Source organism: Pogona vitticeps, chromosome 5 (genome assembly GCF_051106095.1).
Source record: "Pogona vitticeps strain Pit_001003342236 chromosome 5, PviZW2.1, whole genome shotgun sequence".
Classification (NCBI taxonomy): Eukaryota; Metazoa; Chordata; class Lepidosauria; order Squamata; family Agamidae; genus Pogona; species Pogona vitticeps.
In genome coordinates this window covers 179,742,681-179,757,367 of record NC_135787.1, presented here as the reverse complement: position 1 = coordinate 179,757,367, position 14,687 = coordinate 179,742,681, and the positions used below count along the sequence as shown (strand labels likewise).

General features: G+C 41.5%; 1 protein-coding gene across 12 annotated transcripts in view; it reads right to left on the bottom strand.

Annotated features, from left to right (window-relative positions):
* Nucleotides 1–14,687, bottom strand: part of CACNA1C (calcium voltage-gated channel subunit alpha1 C) — a 658,158-nt gene that overhangs the window by 605,887 nt on the left and 37,584 nt on the right. The gene's annotated exons all lie outside the window — the stretch shown is intronic.

Here is a 14,687-nt window from a genome sequence, read left to right as displayed (position 1 = left end):
AAAGAAGTTATGAGGTCCCAGAGCACCCCCAGAAGCTACTTGTAAACACCTCCTGACTAGGTATGCTTAGAAAACCCTGGAAAAAGGTTGCCACAAGCTGGAATTGACTTGATGATATATAAAATTATTACTATCATTAAACCAGTATTAACAAAACCAATTCCACCCCCCCCAGCATCACGTTGTCGTGCCAAACTCTTATTCTGTTTGCACTTTGTGTGCTCAAAGAGACAAGAGAGGGACATACAAAGTATGCTTATATTTTGTCCGCTTGAATATCTTCTCAGAAGCAGGGTGACTTCATTCAGCCATCTTGTTTCTACAATCTGTCTCTTTTCCCGAATAATAGAGACTCAGGGGCTGAAATAACAACTTTTCTTTATAGGGATCAGAATCAGTACAGAGCATTTTAAATTATTAGTAAATCAACTGAAAGATTTAGCAGCCTCCTTGAGGAGGGACCAATCCAAACCCATGTTTGCTTAGATAGGAAGCCTGTAGATTATTTCAGCTCAGATCTTTTGGGGAAGTTGTAGCTCAAGGCTAGCAAAAGGCAGTTTTGTACATAATGGTTCTACATTAGTATCTTGATCAGTAAACAGCGCATGTGTTCAGACACGTGCAGTAAATTGCTTAGTGCTTATATAAACAAAAGTGTGTATCATTTCTACATTCATTCTTGCAATTGTATTCTTAGTTCTAATTCTGAACTATATTGGCCCCTCTAGCCCTGAGAGATATAGTATGTACTTCTATGTCTTGGCACCTCCAGCAAATCTCGTTTCTGATTGCCCAGTGCTGTAATTGGTGAGCCTCTTTCTACTTTCTACTCCTTACCTGAATCCAGCTGATTGGATTCATTTCTCTTTCACATCTCTCGGGGTCAAAGAAGGCAGGTATTTTAACAAATTGTTTTGTTCCTGTGCTTTCTCCAAGTTTTTTGCTCAGGGGCTTTCCCCCAAAGACGTCTGCCATAGCATGGCATTTTCATCACCATGCATTTGCTTTTAGCGTGATTTGTTTCGTAACTCATTATTGGAGTATGTGTGGCAACATGGCTTTAATGTTTGATTCTGATTCCTCAGGCATGCATCTCTGGAGAAATCCAAGAAGTCTAGGTTCTGATTACTGAAATGTGCTTCTGAGGAAATCCCACTCTGGGAAGAATTAGTTTGGCATTTCAGTATCCAAAACCTAGTCTTTTCCTTCCCAATTTGCTCTCTTCTCTCAATTTTCCATGCTATCCTTCTCTAAGACATTGCTTCTGATACTTCCACTTTACATCCTGGAACTGTTACATTAGGAAACCACCACCCCATCCAGTATCCACTGATTCACTTATCCACAGTCTGAAAATATTAAAAATATTTAATTTTTTGTGCTGTCCTCTGAAGATGCCGGCCACATAGACTGGTGAAATGTTAGGAAGAACAACCTCCAGAACATGTCCAAAGAGCCCGAAAAACCCACAACAACCATTAAAAATATTTGTTTAAAAAAATCCTAGAAATACCTATTTTGAAAGATGAAGTTACCAGAATTGGCCACTAGAGAGAGCTGGAGACCATGCTATGTTTAGGATTCACTATTGAAATCTACATTTTTCAGCATTTGCAAAGGGGCTTGGAACCAATCCCCCACATATACAGGGGCTCTACTGTACTTTGTATCTCGCCCTTCAGTTAACTATTTCTTTGACTCTGATGCACATCTTCAAGACGGATGTGTTGTCCTTGCCTTCCCTGTCACCAGTCAGCATTCAGTTTGACAGTGTGAAATGTTTATATAAAGAATTAAATTGAAAATATTTTAAATGACTTTTCCTTCCAATAACAAGTGATAACTCATTCCTTAATAAACAGGATGATATCCCATTTTCTTGAATCTCAAAAAGGAGCATATTTTGAAAAACTGTTTAACTAGCAGACTAGTTTAAAAGTAACGGACTGCTGATTAGGTGATTGGAGAACATCTGCTTAATAAGATTCTTATTTGTGAAAATCTGTACTGTAAGGAAGTTTATTTCTTATCACCTAACCAGACTCTTGGTTTTGCTGCAGCAAGTTCACATGGCTGCAAAACAGAATGTTTTGGTTTCTTAGAGTCCTTATAGACCAGTAGTACAGTATTGCTTCCAAGCACAATGCTCCCTCCGTCCAACTGCCCCGTAAACGGTGTTTAAGTTTAACTTACAGAATCTCATATATTATTCATGAAGGAGACGTTAATATTTCATTCCTGGATCACATCTGGCACCTACATCGGCAGCGCTATCCGAATTCCTGTCTTCAGCTAAAACTACTGGGAGTCAATGTGTAAAACATCTCCTATTTGACTTAAGTTGTCAAGTCCCGAGAGAAACAACTGAGAAACGAAAATCTGGAAAGCTTTTCTTTAAAAAAAAAAAAAAACAACAGAACAAAAACAAAACTTGAAAATAAAAAAAATGATCAGCTGCTGAGGATCAGAAGCTCAGCAGGCATGCCAGATACCTGCAGGCATCTGACCCTCTCCCAGGGTGACCCAATTAGTCAAATTGTTATTTTTCAGGAAGCCACTGTTTTCCTCCAGTCCTTCGGATTAACCAATGTCCTACTTTGTGACAACAGCCTTGCTTTGGAAAGCAACGTACTCAGTCGATTAGGAAGGTAGGAAGTACTGTATTCAGCAACTGGCATTTTTACAATGGACTGGGGTACGTTGAGGCAGGAACGTGGAAAATGTTGTTTCCATTCACTGATAGAATCTGTTGCAGTTTTATATAATTTAAAATCATTTCAATGTCTCTACTGCACTTTTTGAGAGTCCCCAGAGTGTATCAATACAGCAACAACTTCTTGGCAGAACCCCAGTTTCAGGGGCACATTTTTCTACTCTGAGATGTTCTATTCTCAACAATGAATGTGTTATAGAAACATAAAAGCTGTCTCACTGAGTCTTGCCAAGCATTCTTTTCTGTCCACTGAGCCTGGATACCTGTAGGATGCATTGCAAATAAAGCTGAGTTTCAGACAAGGGGACACCACTGAACCCATAGTGTGAGATACAGAGATAGCAGCCAGAGAAGCAGGTACTAGAATAAGAAGTGACTTCATAAACAGATATTAGAGAAAGTCTGTGACTGAAAGAGGGAAATCATTAAGTAATGTGGGCTTCTGGATGTCAAAGCACCACTTTCCCCCCCTTTAGGATTATGCTGAGGAGCCTGCTCTGGTTAGTGAGTGGTCTTCAGAATTTAAGCAAATAAGTCTGATTTTAAAAACAAGACAAGACTGCCTTAGTCAACTTTATGCAACCTCAATGTAGTTTCAGCTCCAATTATAGGCTACCTGTATGCTCTCTTTCTATATTTTTGCTGTTCTGCATGCATCGTGGCATGGGGGTGGGGCGGGGCTCCTATTCTATCAAAATCAGAGCTTTGAAGTGACTGACTACAAATAACTAGTTTCTGGATATTCCTTTTTGCAATAAATGGTGCATAACTCAATTCCATGGCACTTGTAACACAGTGGAGCATAACTTCACTCCTAAGTGTACCTTTTAGTTACTTCTATTCTGTAAAGGATGAGGGGCATTCAACTGGTTCAACTGCTGCCTTATATGCTGTTGTGAGTAAAGGAACAAGAAGAAGGTACATGGGAAAAAGCTGGGTTGAATAGCACAGGCTTGTAGCATTCAGATTTCTTTTTAAAGGCAACTCATGTAAGGGTAACTTCAGTTCATTAAGGACACAATAGCTCATCAACTTCAATGGATAGCATATTACCAATTGGGCCCTGTCCTAGCCTAGACCACTTATAGAGTAGTAAAGAAGGCCTTCATCAGCCATCCAAGTCAAGGTGCATAGTTATTTTGGCACCTGGGGCAGTTAATCTCAAGAACATTCCACCCATACCTCAGAAAAATATTAATAATATTTTTTTAAAAAAACTACCAGTTGATTATGCTTTCTTGATGCGCAACACCTGATGCCTAAGGTGGCAGTCTGTCCATACCTAATGGTTAGAGCTGCCATATTCCAGTTCTCCAAACATGAGCAACCTCATTCCTATGGTACGCAAATTAGGTAATGTTATCTGCATTTTATTCAATTTAAATGCACTAATTGTTGCATTGCATCACTACCAGAAGTTTTTTTGTGTGTTAGCATCATTGATATAATAACCACTGAACTGGGACAGCCAATATAGCTTAATGGAACATTCAAATTCCTGTTTATCACAAAGCTTAACTCAGGAACCTTAGGAGAGTGAGTAGTCTTCAGCAAAACATATCTTACAAGGGTGGTTTCAAAACACTTTGGGACAAAGGAGAAGCATGTTAAAACAACGACGTAAAGTACTGGTGCAAAGAAAGAAAGAAAGAAAGAAAGAGAGAGAGAAAGAGAGAAAGAAAGAGAAAGAAAGAGAAAGAAAGAAAGAAAGAAAGAAATTTTGTCATGTAGACTGACTTTGGGTGATTATCTCAAGGAAAGCTGTTATTTTTTTTACCATCAGGTTTTTACAGCAACACCCTTCTACAGATCTGTGAGAATTCCACAAGAATCCCACACAAGTGACACATTGTCATCTGATTTACAAGAAAAAAATGAAGAGGAAAGTGAGGACACATTGTAAAACCAAGGTGTGTTTTCCTTTGTAGATAAATATTAAGAGTTTATTATAACTAGAAAATAGCTTATCTTATCTTTCTTTGCTATACTTGAGTTTTCATCATAATATATGTGTCAATTAGATTGTATATGCTAAGTTTGCCTCCTTCATGGATTGCTGCCTTGTCGTGGCGAAGGGGCTTGAGTAACTCAGAGAAGCTATGGGCTATGCTGTGCAGGGACACCCAAGACGGACAGGACATAGTGAAGAGTTCCGACTAAACGCAGTCCACCTGGAGTAGGAAATGGCAATGCCACTCCAGTATCTTTGCCAAGAACGCCCCATGATCAGAAACAAAAGGATAAAAGATATGACGCTGGAAGATGGGCCCCTCAGGTCGGAAGGCATCCAACATGCTACTGAGGAAGAGCAGAGGACAAGTACAAGTAGCTCCAGAGCTAAAGAAGTGGTTGGGCCAAAGCCGAAAGGACGCTCAGCTGTGGACGTGCCTGGAAGTGAAAGGAAAGTCCAATGCTGCAAAGAAAAATACTGCATAGGAACCTGGAATGTAAGATCTATGAACCTTGGGAAGCTGGATGTGGTCAAACAGGAGATGGCAAGAATAAACATCGACATCCTTGGCATCAGCGAACTAAAATGGACAGGAATGGGCGAATTCAGCTCAGATGATTATCATATCTACTATTGTGGGCAAGAATCCCGTAGAAGGAATGGAGTAGCCTTCATAGTCAACAAAAGAGTGGGAAAAGCTGTAATGGGATACAATCTCAAAAATGATAGAATGATGTCAATACGAATCCAAGGCAGACCATTCAACATCACAATAATCCAAGTTTATGCACCAACCAGCATTGCTGAGGAGACTGAACTTGAACAATTTTATGAAAATTTATAACACCTTCTAGAACTGACACCAAAGGAAGATGTTCTTCTCATTCTAGGGGACTGGAATGCTAAAGTAGGGAGCCAAGAGATAAAAGGTATAACAGAGAAGTTTGGCCTTGGAGTTCAAAATGAAGCAGGGCAAAGGTTAATAGAGTTTTGTCAAGAGAATAAGCTGGTCATCACAAACACTCTTTTCCAACAACACAAGAGGCAACTCTATACATGGAAATCACCAGATGGGCAATATCGAAATCAGATTGATTATATTCTCTGCAGCCAAAGATGGAGAAGCTCTATACAGTCAGCAAAAACAAGACCTGGAGCTGATTGTGGCTCTGATCATCAGCTTCTCATTGCAAAATTCAAGCTTAAAATGAAGAGAGTAGGAAAAACCACTAGGCTCCTCAGGTATAATGTAAACCAAATCCCTTATGAATACACAGTGGAAGTAAAGAACAGATTTAAGGAACTCGATTTGGTGGACAGAGTGCCTGAAGAACTTTGGATAGAGACTCGTAACATTGTACAGGAGGCAGCAACAAAAACCATCCCAAAGAAAAGGAAATGCAAGAAAGCAAAGTGGCTGTCCAACGAGGCTTTACAAATAGCAGAGAAGAGAAGGGAAACAAAATGCAAGGGAGATAAGGAAAGTTACAGAAAATTGAATGCAGACTTCCAAAGAATAGCAAGGAGAGACAAGAGGGCCTTCTTAAATGAACAATGCAAAGAAATAGAGGAAAATAACAGAAAAGGAAAAACCAGAGATCTGTTCAGGAAAATTGGGCATATTAGAGGAACATTTTGTGCAAAGATGAACATGATAAAGGACAAAAATGGGAGGGACCTAACAGAAGCAGAAGACATCAAGAAGAGGTGGCAAGAATACACAGAGGAATTATATCAGAAAGAGTTGAACATCCCGGACAACCCAGACAATGTAGTTGCTGACCTAGAGCCAGACATCCTGGAGAGTGAGGTCAAGTGGGCCTTAGGAAGCCTGGCTGACAATAAGGCCAGTGGAGGTGATGACATTCCCGTTGAACTATTTAAAATCTTAAAAGATGATGCTGTTAAGGTGCTACATTCAATATGCCAGCAAGTTTGGAAAACGCAACAGTGGCCAGAGGATTGGAAAAGATCAGTCTACATCCCAATCCCAAAGAAAGGCAGTGCCAAAGAATGCTCCAACTACCGTACAATTGCACTCATTTCACACACTAGCAAGGTTATCTTCTTCATGGATTGCTGCCTTGTCGTGGCGAAGGGGCTTGAGTAACTCAGAGAAACTATGGGCTATGCCGTGCAGGGACACCCAAGACGGACAGGACATAGTGGAGAGTTCCGACTAAACGCAATCCACCTGGAGTAGGAAATGGCAAGCCACTCCAGTATCTTTGCCAAGAACGCCCCATGATCAGAAACAAAAGGCTAAAAGATATGATGCTGGAAGATGGGCCCCTCAGGTCGGAAGGCGTCCAACATGCTACTGAGGAAGAGCGGAGGACAAGTACAAGTAGCTCCAGAGCTAATGAAGTGGTTGGGCCAAAGCCGAAAGGACGCTCAGCTGTGGACGTGCCTGGAAGTGAAAGGAAAATCCAATGCTGCAAAGAAAAATACTGCATAGGAACCTGGAATGTAAGATCTATGAACATTGGGAAGCTGGAGGTGGTCAAACAGGAGATGGCAAGAATAAACACCGACATCCTGGGCATCAGTGAACTAAAATGGACAGGAATGGGCGAATTCAGCTCAGATGATTATCATATCTACTATTGTGGGCAAGAATCCCGTAGAAGGAATGGAGTAGCCTTCATAGTCAACAAAAGAGTGGGAAAAGCTGTAATGGGATACAATCTCAAAAATGATAGAATGATGTCAATACGAATCCAAGGCAGACCATTCAACATCACAATAATCCAAGTTTATGCACCAACCAGCATTGCTGAGGAGACTGAAATTGAACAATTCTATGAAGATTTACAACACCTTCTAGAACTGACACCAAAGAAAGATGTTCTTCTCATTCTAGGGGACTGGAATGCTAAAGTAGGGAGCCAAGAGATAAAAGGAACAACAGGGAAGTTTGGCCTTGGAGTTCAGAACGAAGCAGGACAAAGGCTAATAGAGTTTTGTCAAGAGAATAAGCTGGTCATCACAAACACTCTTTTCCAACAACACAAGAGGCGACTCTATACATGGAAATCACCAGATGGGCAATATCGAAATCAGATTGATTATATTCTCTGCAGCCAAAGATGGAGAAGCTCTATACTGTCAGCAAAAACAAGACCTGGAGCTGACTGCGGTTCTGATCATCAGCTTCTCATAGCAAAATTCAAGCTTAGACTGAAGAGATTAGGAAAAACCACTGGGCCACTCAGGTATAATCTAAACCAAATCCCTTATGAATACACAGTGGAAGTAAAGAACAGATTTAAGGAACTAGATTTGGTGGACAGAGTGCCTGAAGAACTTTGGATAGAGGCTCGTAACATTGTCCAGGAGGCAGCAACGAGAACCATCCCAAAGAAAAGGAAATGCAAGAAAGCAAAGTGGCTGTCCAACGAGGCCTTAGAAATAGCAGAGAGGAGAAGGGAAGCAAAATGCAAGGGAGATAGGGAAAGTTACAGAAACTTGAATTCGGACTTCCAAAGAATAGCAAGGAGAGACAAGAGGGCCTTCTTAAATGAACAATGCAAAGAAATAGAGGAAGATAACAGAAAAGGAAAGACCAGAGATCTGTTCAGGAAAATTGGGCATATTAGAGGAACATTTTGCGCAAAGATGAACATGATAAAAGACAAAAATGGGAGGGACCTAACAGAAGCAGAAGACGTCAAGAAGAGGTGGCAAGAATACACAGAGGAATTATATCAGAAAGATTTGGATATCCCGGACAACCCAGACAATGTAGTTGCTGACCTTGAGCCAGACATCCTGGAGAGCGAAGTCAAGTGGGCCTTAGAAAGCCTGGCTAACAACAAGGCCAGTGGAGGTGATGGCATTCCAGTTGAACTATTTAAAATCTTGAAAGATGATGCTGTTAAGGTGCTACATTCAATATGCCAGCAAGTTTGGAAAACTCAACAGTGGCCAGAGGATTGGAAAAGATCAGTCTACATCCCAATCCCAAAGAAAGGCAGTGCCAAAGAATGCTCCAACTACCGTACAATTGCACTCATTTCGCACGCTAGCAAGGTTATGCTCAAAATCCTCCAAGGTAGGCTTCAGCAGTATGTGGACCGAGAACTCCCAGAAGTACAAGCTGGATTCCGAAGAGGCAGAGGAACTCGAGACCAAATTGCTAACTTGCGCTGGATTATGGAGAAAGCCAGAGAGTTCCAGAAAAATATCTACTTCTGCTTCATTGACTATGCGAAAGCCTTTGACTGTGTGGACCACAGCAAACTATGGCAAGTTCTTAAAGAAATGGGAGTGCCTGACCACTTTATCTGTCTCCTGAGAAACCTATATGTGGGACAGGAAGCAACAGTTAGAACTGGTCATGGAACAACTGAGTGGTTCAAAATTGGGAAAGGAGTACGGCAAGGCTGTATATTGTCCCCCAGCTTATTTAACTTATATGCAGAATACATCATGCGGAAGGCTGGACTGGAAGAAACCCAAGCCGGAATTAAGATTGCCGGAAGAAATATCAACAACCTCCGATATGCAGATGATACCACTCTGATGGCAGAAAGTGAGGAGGAATTAAAGAACCTTGTAATGAGAGTGAAAGAGGAGAGTGCAAAAAACGGTCTGAAACTCAACATCAAAAAAACTAAGATCATGGCCACTGGTCCCATCACCTCCTGGGAAATAGAAGGGGAAGATATGGAGGCAGTGACAGATTTTATTTTCCTGGGCTCCATGATCACTGCAGATGGAGACAGCAGCCCTGAAATTAAAAGGCGCCTTCTTCTTGGGAGGAAAGCGATGACAAATCTTGGCAGCATCTTGAAAAGCAGAGACATCACCTTGCCAACAAAAGTCCGAATAGTCAAAGCTATGGTTTTTCCTGTCGTGATGTATGGAAGTGAGAGCTGGACCATAAAGAAAGCAGACCGCCAAAGAATTGATGCCTTTGAATTGTGGTGCTGGAGGAGGCTCTTGAGAATCCCCTGGACTGCAAGGAGAACAAACCTATCAGTTCTAAAGGAAATCAACCCTGAATGCTCACTTGAAGGACAGATCCTGAAGCTGAGGCTCCAGTACTTTGGCCATCTCATGAGAAGAAAAGAGTCCTTGGAAAAAACCTTGATGTTAGGAAGGTGTGATGGCAAGAGGAGAAGGGGACGACCGAGGATGAGATGGCTGGACAGTGTCTGCGAAGCAACCAACATGAACCTGACACAACTCCGGGAGGCAGTAGAAGACAGGAGGGCCTGGCGTGCTCTGGTCCATGGGGTCACGAAGAGTCGGACACGACTAAACGACTAAACACACAGCAAGGTTATGCTCAAAATCCTACAAGGTAGGCTTCAGCAGTATGTGGACTGAGAACTCCCAGAAGTACAAGCTGGATTCCGAAGGGGCAGAGGAACTCGAGACCAAATTGCTAACATGTGCTGGATCATGGAGAAAGCCAGAGAGTTCCAGAAAAATATCTGCTTCTGCTTCATTTACTATGCAAAAGCCTTTGACTGTGTGGACCACAACAAACTATGGCAAGTCCTTAAAGAAATGGGAGTGCCTGACCACCTTGTCTATCTCCTGAGAAACCTATATGTAGGACAGGAAGCAACAGTTAGAACTGGATATGGAACAACTGACTGGTTCAAAATTGGGAAAGGAGTACGACAAGGCTGTATATTGTCCCCCGGCTTATTTAACTTATATGCAGAATACATCATGCGGAAGGCTGGACTGGAGGAATCCCAAGCCGGAATTAAGATTGCCGGAAGAAATATCAACAATCTCAGATATGCAGATGATACCACTCTGCTGGCAGAAAGTGAGGAGGAATTAAAGAACCTTGTAATGAGGGTGAAAGAGGAGAGTGCAAAAAACGGCCTGAAACTCAACATCAAAAAAACTAAGATCATGGCCACTGGTCCCATCACCTCCTGGCAAATAGAAGGGGAAGATATGGAGGCAGTGACAGATCTTACTTTCTTGGGCTCCATGATCACTGCAGATGGCAACAGCAGCCACGAAATTAAAAGACGCCTGCTTCTTGGGAGGAAAGTGATGACAAACCTTGACAGCATCTTAAAAAGCAGAGACATCACCTTGCCAACAAAAATCCGAATAGTCAAAGCTATGGTTTTTCCTGTTGTGATGTATGGATGTGAGAGCTGGACCATAAAGAAAGCAGACCGCCGAAGAATTGATGCCTTTGAATTGTGGTGCTGGAGGAGGCTCTTGAGAGTCCCCTGGACTGCAAGGAGAACAAACCTATCAATTCTAAAGGAAATCAACCCTGAGTACTCACTGGAAGGAGAGATCCTGAAGCTGAGGCTCCAGTACTTTGTTCATCTGATGAGAAGAGAAGACTCCTTGGAAAAGACCTTGATGTTAGGAAAGTGTGACGGCAAAAGGAGGAGGGGATGACCGAGGATGAGATGGCTGGACAGTGTCTGCGAAGCAACCAACATGAAATTGACAGACCTCCGGGAGGCAGTGGAAGGCAGGAGGGCCTGGCGTGCTCTGGTCCATGGGGTCACGAAGAGTCGGACACGACTAAATGACTAAACAACAACAACAAAGTTTGCAGTGGTATTATCCAGGTACAGTTTGTTAGTGACTACAATTTATGTAATTATCAAAGTTTGTACTTTTTGAATTTCTGTTTCCTTGTGTGAATAATTACAGCCTCCCTCACTCCCTCACATGTGCATGACGGTCTGCAAATTGAGCCAATAATCTGTACATTACACTACAGATCTTATGCCAAATAAGACTTTTTAATCTTTAAGGTGGCATAAGATAGTACGATGTTTTCATTGCAAGAGTAATGCCAGTATCCTGTACATAAGTACCACACACAGCGCAACAATTAAAGAACTAGTAGTAAGTGTACCACTTCCACTTTCACTACTGTTCAAGTAAATACCAAGAAGATATTGGCCTAACACAGCTATCCCAAATGTTTGTTCCAATTTTCTGTTGTTTTGCTTAAGTTTCAGTTGAGACTTAGTTACTACATTGTGTTTGCTATCACAGCTATTCTCCTGACATTTTGAAAGCTGTTCCTTCGTGTGTGTGTGTGTGTGTGTGTGTGTGTGTGTGTCTATTTCAAGGTAAGTGCAAATCCAGTACTGTACCCCCCTCTTAATATTTATTTATTTATTTATTTATTTATTTATTTATTTATTTATTTATTTATTTATTTATTTAACTTATATGCTGCCCACTCTACCCAAAGGTCTCTGGACGGCTTACAACAATTAAAATACAATAAAAAGATAAAACAATTAAAATACAATTAAAATAGATACTCGAAAAATTGCCATCAGTACCCACAGCTGATATTATTTCAGTTAAAAGCCTTCTGGAACAGGAAGGTTTTGACCTGGCGCCAAAATATCATCAGTGTCAGCGCCAGATGAATCTCAGTCGGGAGGGCATTCCATAGTCTGGGGGCAGCTGCCGAAAAGGCCCTTTGTCTACAAGCCATCCCTCTTACCTCCTTGAGGGACGGCTCTTTCAATATCACACTCCCATATTTTCCTTCTCCTTTGCCTCCATACAAATCCTTTCTAGGCTTCCATCCTGGAAATTGCCCCCATTCCCTGCCTTATTCTCTACATTGTAATAGAAAATATTTATAGCATAGCTTGGAAAAGTTGCATTTTTGTACTACAACATCCAAAATCTCTCATCCAAAATAGTCACCTTCAGATTCATAGGACTTTAATTCAAGAAAGTATATTTTCCCCAATCTCTGACTCAAATAAATAGCAGCATATGAATCCCATGTGGTTGTTTACATTTTAACCTAGTAAGGTTAACTTACTGCATAAACAGTTCAAAAGGCCATGTAGAGTTACTCCTTCTTAAAGTACTTTATCATCTCGTTATTATCTGAAACCTCTTACCAGAAATGTATGATACATAGCAACCATAAATCCAATAAACATAATAATATTAGCAAGGGTGGTCAACATGCCATTACATTGCTGCATCTCAGCCTTCCTATATATGCCCATTAAAAAAATTAACATAGAAAGGCTTCCTCATGGGTATGTGAACAGTTTTGCTTTAGATCCTCTTTAGACCTGGGAGGAGCTTCTTTTGGAATTCCTTGCTAGGTGTCGCGTGGTTAGGCATGATAATAGTAAGTCACTTCACACTTTTGTATAATTTCCATCTTCTATAATGTCTGTGACAATACTAGTGGTATTGGAGGAATTCAATAGGAAAATTATAGTAGAAACTATTAGATGGAGGATACTAGGCTGGGTAATACTACATGCAAGAAAGATCTTGAAATTGTTATAGATCACAAGCTGAATATGAGCCAACAGTGCAATGCAGTTGCAAAAAAGGCAAACACTGATTCAGGCTACATTTATTCTCCTGACACCTTCAGTTCAGCTCAAGGTGTGATCACATGGGGAAATAGATTGCATTCCTGGAGTGGTTTGGTGCAATCTGTTTCCCAGTGATCACACAACATATGGGGAATTAGTCTCTCCAGCCTCACCCCAAGCTGCAGGGATACTACTTTTAGGGGCTGAACAAGAACAATTCCCCGGCAGATGAAAGAGACACTTTAAGGGAGATTGGTCCCTACAGAGTAACCTTTTACACAGTACGATTGGGTGTGTGCCTTTCCTGCTGTCTGATTGCATCCTCTCCTTAAAATTTGTTATCTTCTAGATTTTGGTGCCCTGGGGCAGCACCCCAGTTGCCCTTCCCTAGGTGCAACTCTGTGCCTAATACCAAAGGAAGAACAGAAGCCCAGTATCGTTCTTCTGTTTGTGTTCTCCAGCAACTAGCCTTGAAACATTTACTATTTCTGGTGCTGTATAGGGAATATAAAATTCCCATCTCTGCACTTGCATTCTTCCATGATGAACAGTTTCTTCAGTCAGATATAGTATCCTTCTTGCTTGCCTGGTGGATGGCTGGATAGCAGTGGCCAGAAGACCAGTGGCGATGCTAGGGGCCTCTTTGATGGTTGGGGAGACCACTACCACTGCATTTCTGCCCAAATGCTCCCTGGCTACTGCCATCCATCTGCCCACTAGACCGGCAAGTCCTGTAGGGCAGTGGTTCCCAACCTTGGGCCTCCAGATGTTCTTGGACTTCAACTCCCAGAAATCCTGGCTAGCAGAGGTGGTGCTGAAGGCTTCTGGGAGTTGTAGTCCAAGAACATCTGGAGGCCCAAGGTTGTGGACCACTGCTGTAGGGGAGGGAGGACAGCAGCTGCTGAAGCTGACCTCCAGGTGGTCAGTGCTGTGGCCACTTGCTGGCTAGTTCTTGCTGGGGATGGGGGAACAAAAGGCTCTGTTTTCACAGCACTAAAACAGGAGCAATTCTGCTCCAGTTTGCAGATAACAAACCTCTTCAAGCGTCATTCCAGCCTTTGCAGATGTTGATATTTCTTTGATAATCAGCCAAGGGATATCATAACCAATTGTCTCTTAAAGAGTGGGAGACCAAGATAATTATTAATAAGATTAGTTCTTTAGTCCAAGAACTTTTTTGTCTGAAATCTGGAGTGCAGTATTCTGAGTACGGACATGCTGAGATATGCTGAGTAAACTAGATTTCTCTCTGTGTTTGTGATATTATGAAAATAGAAAATGCCAAGGTGCACCTGATGTAAAGAATGACCTGGTTTTTTTTTGCCTGCAGTAAAATGTTTGAGAATTTGCTATTGTCTAAGAAGCAGGCAAAAGTTAGGGTTTAACCAAGCAGTTTATGTACCTCTTCTGATTGTATAATTATTTTTGGCCCTCTTAGACACAAAGACTGATAAAATTATGAAGCCGGCAAGGTCTAACACAGCAAAATGGATTTGCTAAATGAAGGTCAGGCTGCAGAAGAAAAGTCATTTCATTCATTGCAAATGGCCCTAATAGCAGAATACATTTAACAAAATGCCAAAGTGTATCAGGATACAAACTGATTTTTTTTCTTGTCAATTTTAGTTTCTAGGACAATGCGGCTTTTCTTTTCTTTTTTGTTACCTTAGGGCAGGTTGAATCTAGGGCTGTCAAGTTATGATTTTTTTTAATG